Below are 6,772 nucleotides of genomic sequence, written 5' to 3' on the forward strand. Positions count from 1 at the left end.
GCTTTACGAGAACACTTATAGATGTAAGTCACATCTGTATGGTCTTCTGTTCGTGTTATGGTCCAACATACCACCGTAAGTGATTGACAGTAAGCTTTACTGTGTTGTCTCTTGCGACCGCTCTTATGGGTATTAGCTGCAGTCGTAAGCTCCTCTAAATGGTTCTTATGGGCATAAGCCTTGCTCATAAGGTCCTCAGATTTGGCTTTAAATCTCTTTACAAGCATAAGCATGTCCGCAAGATTCTTTGAAATTTACTTACGATCATATGGTAGATCGTAAGCTACCTGTAAGCCACCTAGTTTGGCTTTGTCCTTATTCAAATGATGCTTAAAGAGCTTCAACTTCTCACAGTCAAGGTCTAGAATGCTTCTTTTGGCTTTCTCTTGTCTTGAAGTGCTGCCCTAAGCCTGAGAATGTGTAACACACTAGATTTAGCATCAAATTCCATAATATGTTTGTAATACATACCGAATGAGTGTACAAAGTGATATAAAATACATTAATGTTGTAGCTCTCATCAAGAGTGATCCTAGTTGGTTTTGATTCACCTAACCCTAGTCTCTTAAAAGTTTTGTAAGGCATTAAATTAATACTAGCCCCTAAGTTAGCTAGTGCCTTTTTGTCAACTTCATCACCAATGAAATAAGGTATAGTAAAACTCCTTAGGTCTTTCAACTTGCAAGATAGTTTATTTTGAAGAATTGTTGAACAATCCTCAATAAACATAATTATGGAAAGATTCTCCGACTTCCTTTTGTTGGTGAGTAAATACTTTAGGTTGTGCATGTCCAACAAAGCTTTAACAAAAGATAAGTTAATATGCATTGTTTATGTAAAAAAATTGCATGTCCTGATTCAAATCGAATAAAATTTTTTTAAAAAAATAAATTACATACAGTCAAATCATAATCGAATTAGGACAACATGTGGTTAAAATAAATAAATTTCAGATCTCGAGACGATCTAAAATATTCAAATCTGAAGATCAGCCGAGAGCATAGATCTCAAGGCTATCTAAAATATCCAAATTATAAGATCAGCCTATAGTATAGATCTCGAGGTGATCTAAAAATATTTAAAATCATAAGATCAGCCAAGAGCATAGATCTCGAGGCGATCTAAAATATTCAAATCTGAAGATTAGCCAACAGCATAGATCTCAAGGCGATATAAATTTTCAAATTATAAGATCAGCGTAGAGTACAGATCTCGAGGCGAAATATAAATTACAAAATTACTCTTGAGAACATATCTCGAGGCAAAATGCAAATTACAAAATTACCCTTGAGAACATATCTCGAGCTAAAATGCAAATTACAAGATTGCCTTGAGAACACATATCTCGAGGAATTTTCAAATATTAGGATAGCCCAAATATGCATCTCGAGGCGATTTTACATTTCATATAGCCTAAGAACAGATCTCAAGGCAATCTGAGAAAATGCAAATTACAAAATTGCCCCTGAGAATAGATCTCGAGGCAATTTGACAAATACATATCTCGAGGCAAATAAAACAATGGAAATTACAAAATCGCCCCTGAGAACATATCTTGAGGCAATTTGAGAAATACATATCTCGAGGCAAATTTTTTTAAAAATAATTTAATTAAATTTTGAAAATTTTTTTTTAAAATTTTTAAATTTCAATTTTTAGTCCTCATCTGATCTGATTGAAAGGTTGGTTTAAAAGATAATTAAATATTTTTTATTTTTGAATTTTGAATTTGGTTTATCCTTATCTCGTCTTGTTGGTTGTGATTTGACGGAGAGGTTAGGTAAAAAAAGATAGGATGTAATGTTTCTTTTTAAAAGAGGAGGGACCGGAAAGATGAAGGGAGATTCAAAAAAAAGTCAGAGAAAATAAAAAGAAAGATAAAAAAGAAAGACGAAAGAGAAGGTGTATATCTCTCTTCCTCTCCCCGTATTCATATATACATATATAAAAAGTCGCCCACCGCTCATCTCCGTTGCCACTACTTATCGCCGCGGCATGCTTGGATGGCTGAGATAATGCCGCCAAGCATGCCATTCGATGTTGTTCGCTGTTGTTGCTTTCACCACCACCGACTTGCTGTTGTTGTCGCCACTGATGTAGTCAGAGTTGTGCGTTACAGAAGACTTGTCTTCTCTACCTTCATCTTCAGAGTCTTCCTTCTGACGACTGTGCTGGATTTTGTGAGTCCTGAATGTGTGAACGGCTCCTTCGTGCATGGGTGCAACTGCAAGTGCATGTTCTGATGATTTTCTTTTAGAGTGGGTGCATGGTCTTACAATAAAAACATATAGATGATCATTGGGAATCGGCTATTGCGCCTGCTTCTCTGATGGTATGATGAGCACTAGAATCATACTGTCATGGAGGACAAAAAGCAATAGCAATGGTTGGCAAAGGTGAATATGACCAACTATTGATAGTGATCCTGAGATTGTGTATATACTCTTGCCTCAACGTTTGTTAGAGTGACTGCTGATAAGTGCTTGTGTGAAAGGAATGCGAAGCGTTCTTTTCCTTATGATGAGCATTACTTTTCTCAGGTTTTAATGCTAATATGTGCGTATTTATGTTACTTTCATACATATAGGGGTGTGAAGCGGAAAATTAAAGAAAAAAGCCAATGTGGGTCGCAAGTGCATTATTTGTAGGAAATCTTGAGAAGGTTCAAACGCGAAGACATAAGTCGGGTTCAAGAATGTGTGCCAAACTCCTTGTATTCGAGTTAGCACCATGATATGGAGTGGCACAAGGGCAGTACACATTCAAGCATTTTAGCTTATGCATTTATAGCAAGATCTTCACCAACTTGTCCGTTATTGGAGAAGCAAAGCAATTCACGACGCAAATGTGTGCCCGTTTGCGTTACCTCGATCAAAACATGGATCCGGGAGAATTTTGGGTGCCAGTACTGTAGCAGGTACCATAGCAAATCATTGTATCAGGTACTATTCATAGCCGGCCGAAATTCAGTAGAACAGAGAATCCACCTGGGCGTGTCGAAATTCCACACACCCGTGTGAAAAATCCACAGGGGCACCCATAGGGGCATTTGGATTCCCGATTCCAGCATATTTAAAACCGATTTCAGTCCCGATTTCAGCATTCTTTTCTCCATCTTTCCCCCAACTTGAAAAAAGGCTTCGGCTAGGGTTTTGATAGGTATTGGCTAGGGATTTGGAGAGGTTCTATGGCTCAGACATCGCGCTCCATTTTGAAGAAGGTTATTGGGAGAGCTTTTGTCGGCACCGATCCGACAAGGTGTATCGTAGGCTGGACAAAAGGGACTCTTGCGATGAGTAGAGGACTCTTCACAAGACCATCGCCATGACTATTGAGGAGGTTTTCTATGGATTCTTTGCTTTTACATTAGATTTCAAGTGATTGTAACTAGCTCCATGGAGAGCTAAACCCCCTAGTGGGTACTTGGATATTTGTGAATCCTAGGATGTATTCATTTCATTGAACTTCTTTATTATGCTTTCAATTAATTGATGTTTTATTTGAGTTCTAATCTTGAATGCTTGATTGTATGAATATTCCCCTAGAGTGACACTAGGGTTGAGAGTTCTTGTTGGTAACCCTTGTGAGTGAGTGACACACCATGAGGGTTAGACAACGCTAGATTGGAGAGGGTTGAATGGGTGAGTTGAGAGGTAGTGGAGTATCCCCTTTCCACTCCATTATGATTTATTCTACCTCTGTTTCCTTAAGCTCTTTGCGGTCATAGTAGAGTGAATGCGCTAAGGGAGGACCTTTCACTGGGGCTTAGTTGCGGGTGCAACGGAGTGAAGCGTTGAAGTGATCTTAGCATTTAGGGCTTAATTGTGGCTAGGGACCTTCCACCTCGACCAAAGGGTTAGGTCTACATATATGAAGAGGATTTATCACTTGGAATCCCTAGATCTCATTGCAATTCTCTGCAAGTATCGAGTTAGGCATGGTTAACCTTAGGTTTGGGACCATGTATTTAAGGATATCGAGGACTCATTAATGCATTAGTTAGAAAGCATAATAGAGTGTTTTTGCAATTGAAACGATTGTCCTAGGCAGAACTATATCCGGGTACCCCACTTATATCGATTGCCTTACCTTTTCTTTTACTTGTGTTTTCTTTCTTGTTTCTTTTACTTTTATTATTTTACATCTTATCACACAAATCACTATTCATTTTTCACTTAGTTAAGAAATAATTTAAGTGTCTTTACTTCCTACTCTCTGTGGATACGATACCCACTCATCTGGGATTATTACTTCGACAAACCCGTGCACTTGCAGGGGACCTTGTCAATTTCGTTGAGATCATCACCAACGACAAGGGAATCACGCTATACCATCTTATGTCACCTTTGCCGATAATGAGAAATTCATTGGTGATGTCGCGAAGGACAAGGTCACCATCGACACTATCTTCAACACCAAGCGGATGATTGGCAATTGTTTCAAAGATGCTTTTATTCGAAGTGATAAAAATAAGTAATTTGTTGCTAAAGAGATCTCCTCAATGGTCATGGGAGAGATTGCCAAAGTTTGTCTTGGTTCCTCTGTGAACGTCGGGCCATGAAGGATGCTGGTGTAATTGCCGGGCTCGATGTCATTATCAATGAGCTATCGGCTGCTGCTATTGATTATGGCCTTCAAAACAAAAAAAAAAAGAAAAGAAAAAGGGAATTAGTATTGGAGACTGAAAAGAAAGTGCTAATCTTTGATTTTGGTGGTGGCACCTTTGATGCTTCTCTTCTCACTATTAAAGAGGGTATCTTTAAAGTGAAAGTTATTGGAGACACCCATATTGGAGGGAAGAATTTTGACAATAGGTTGATGAACCACTTTGTTCAGAAGGTCAGACATTAGTAGTAACCCTAGAACCTTGAAGAGATTGAGGGTGGCCTGTCAACGTGCGAAGAGGATTCTCTTTTCTACTGCGCAAACCACTTGTTTAAGCTTCGAGGAATTCAGCATGGACTTGTTCAGGAAATGCATGTAGCCAATGGAGGGGGGTAATAAGATGGACAAGAGCATTTGTCCATGATGTCGTGTTTGTTGGTGGCCTTATTAGGATGCTTAAAGTTCAGTAGTTGTTGCAGAATTTCTTCAATGAACAAGAATTACGCAAGAACATCAACACCATGAAGTTGTTAATGGATGTTTAGATCAATTCTAAATTTTTTTTTACCACAAAATGTAATGAGTGCAAAATCTTGTAAAGCAAAGACAACTTTTTATATGAGAAAGCATATTATGGTTGCATCATGTTAAGACTACAGAAAATTATCTATTTAAAATAAATAAATAAATAAATAAATAAATAAATAATTCCATTGATCTGATGGGTGCTTATGCATTTCCGTTATTCAAGTTTATGCACATGGTCATTATCCGTACGAGGATTGGCATGTCCAAAAAATGGAACATGAAGTGTTGTTCATGAGAAGATAAAAGAATCGAATTTAACCGTGTACAACACAACAGTCTCTTGCCAAAAAAAAAAAAAAATAATAATAATGATAAAAAAATTCATAAATAAATAATAAAAAAAGAGAGAGGGAAAGCACGCATACATGCATGGGAATAAAAAAAATGCAAAGATAATGGAAAGCATGTAGTCTTGAGACATGCATAAATAATAATAATAATATAAATAAAAAAATCCGGGCCCCTAGGTGATGAACATGGGATTCCAGGCATTTCAGAAGATATATATATATATATATATTTGTATAAAAAAAAGTATCTCAATTCACGTGGCTAGGTTGCTCAGGCTTGCATGGGCTAAGTAAGGCATGCATTTAAGGCAAAGGCATGCTTTATCAGTACATTGTCATCAAGTGGTTTATCTGGGTCTTATATGAATGTTTTGCTGTGTAAAAAACAAGGGGCAGAGTGGCCATTTGAGATGATAAACCCAAAATATATATATACAAAGACACATGGCAAGTAAAAAATGGCATTTTATTTAAAAAAAAGGGAGAATTATAAAGGCATCTCACAATGATCTACATCTGCTTTTTAATGTTGGCATGATGGAATAAAGTACCCAAATTAAATAAAATTTTTTAAAAAAAACAAGGAAGGGGACAAGTAATAGAGGTACGAATATTGGTATGCCAGTTGATGAAGATGCATATCCGATGAAATATAGGGAGGTTTGTGATGAAATGTGCAAACATGGAAGGGAGACCATTAGTTATGCTAATTTATGGGAAACGAACCATGGCTAAGATTGGTCCAAATCTGAAGAGCCTGTTGAGGATGCCACACAGACATCAACATTAAAGTGAGTAGAAACACAAGAGGATGTTGTCCTCCATGGTGAACTTTGGCAAGGCATGCTGAGAAATATACAAATTCAATTGATCGAAAGATTAGAAAGAAGTGCTGAGACTACGGTTTGCTTCCAAACAGTTGTGATGATGAGAAATATCAAACAGGTTGTGATTAACATAACAATGATCACAAACAGCCCTGAAAATCAGATGAAATTTATGGCATCCTTTTAAAAATAAATAAATAAATAAGTAAATTAAAAATAAAAAATAAAAAAAGTAAATAAAAAAACAATAAAATAATCTGGAAATGATATGCAAGCTAAATGGATAGCAGAAAAACGTACACTTATCCTGATGCAACCAAGAAAAATCAATCTTGAAGCAGCTACAAGGGTGCTCATCTCAATGTGGTGGCTAAATTTGTCTCAAAGCGGCAATGATACATATTCCTAAAAAAAGAAAAAAAAAAGAAGGCGACAACAAGACATGCAATGCTGTAACAAGAC

General features: G+C 36.9%; 1 pseudogene; it reads left to right on the forward strand.

Moving 5' to 3' along the window:
- The first annotated feature begins 2,015 nt into the window (after positions 1–2,015).
- LOC120272870 lies at positions 2,016–5,150 on the forward strand (annotated as a pseudogene).
- Positions 5,151–6,772: the final 1,622 nt, after the last annotated feature.

Source organism: Dioscorea cayenensis, chromosome 2, assembly GCF_009730915.1.
Source record: "Dioscorea cayenensis subsp. rotundata cultivar TDr96_F1 chromosome 2, TDr96_F1_v2_PseudoChromosome.rev07_lg8_w22 25.fasta, whole genome shotgun sequence".
NCBI lineage: Eukaryota > Viridiplantae > Streptophyta > Magnoliopsida > Dioscoreales > Dioscoreaceae > Dioscorea > Dioscorea cayenensis.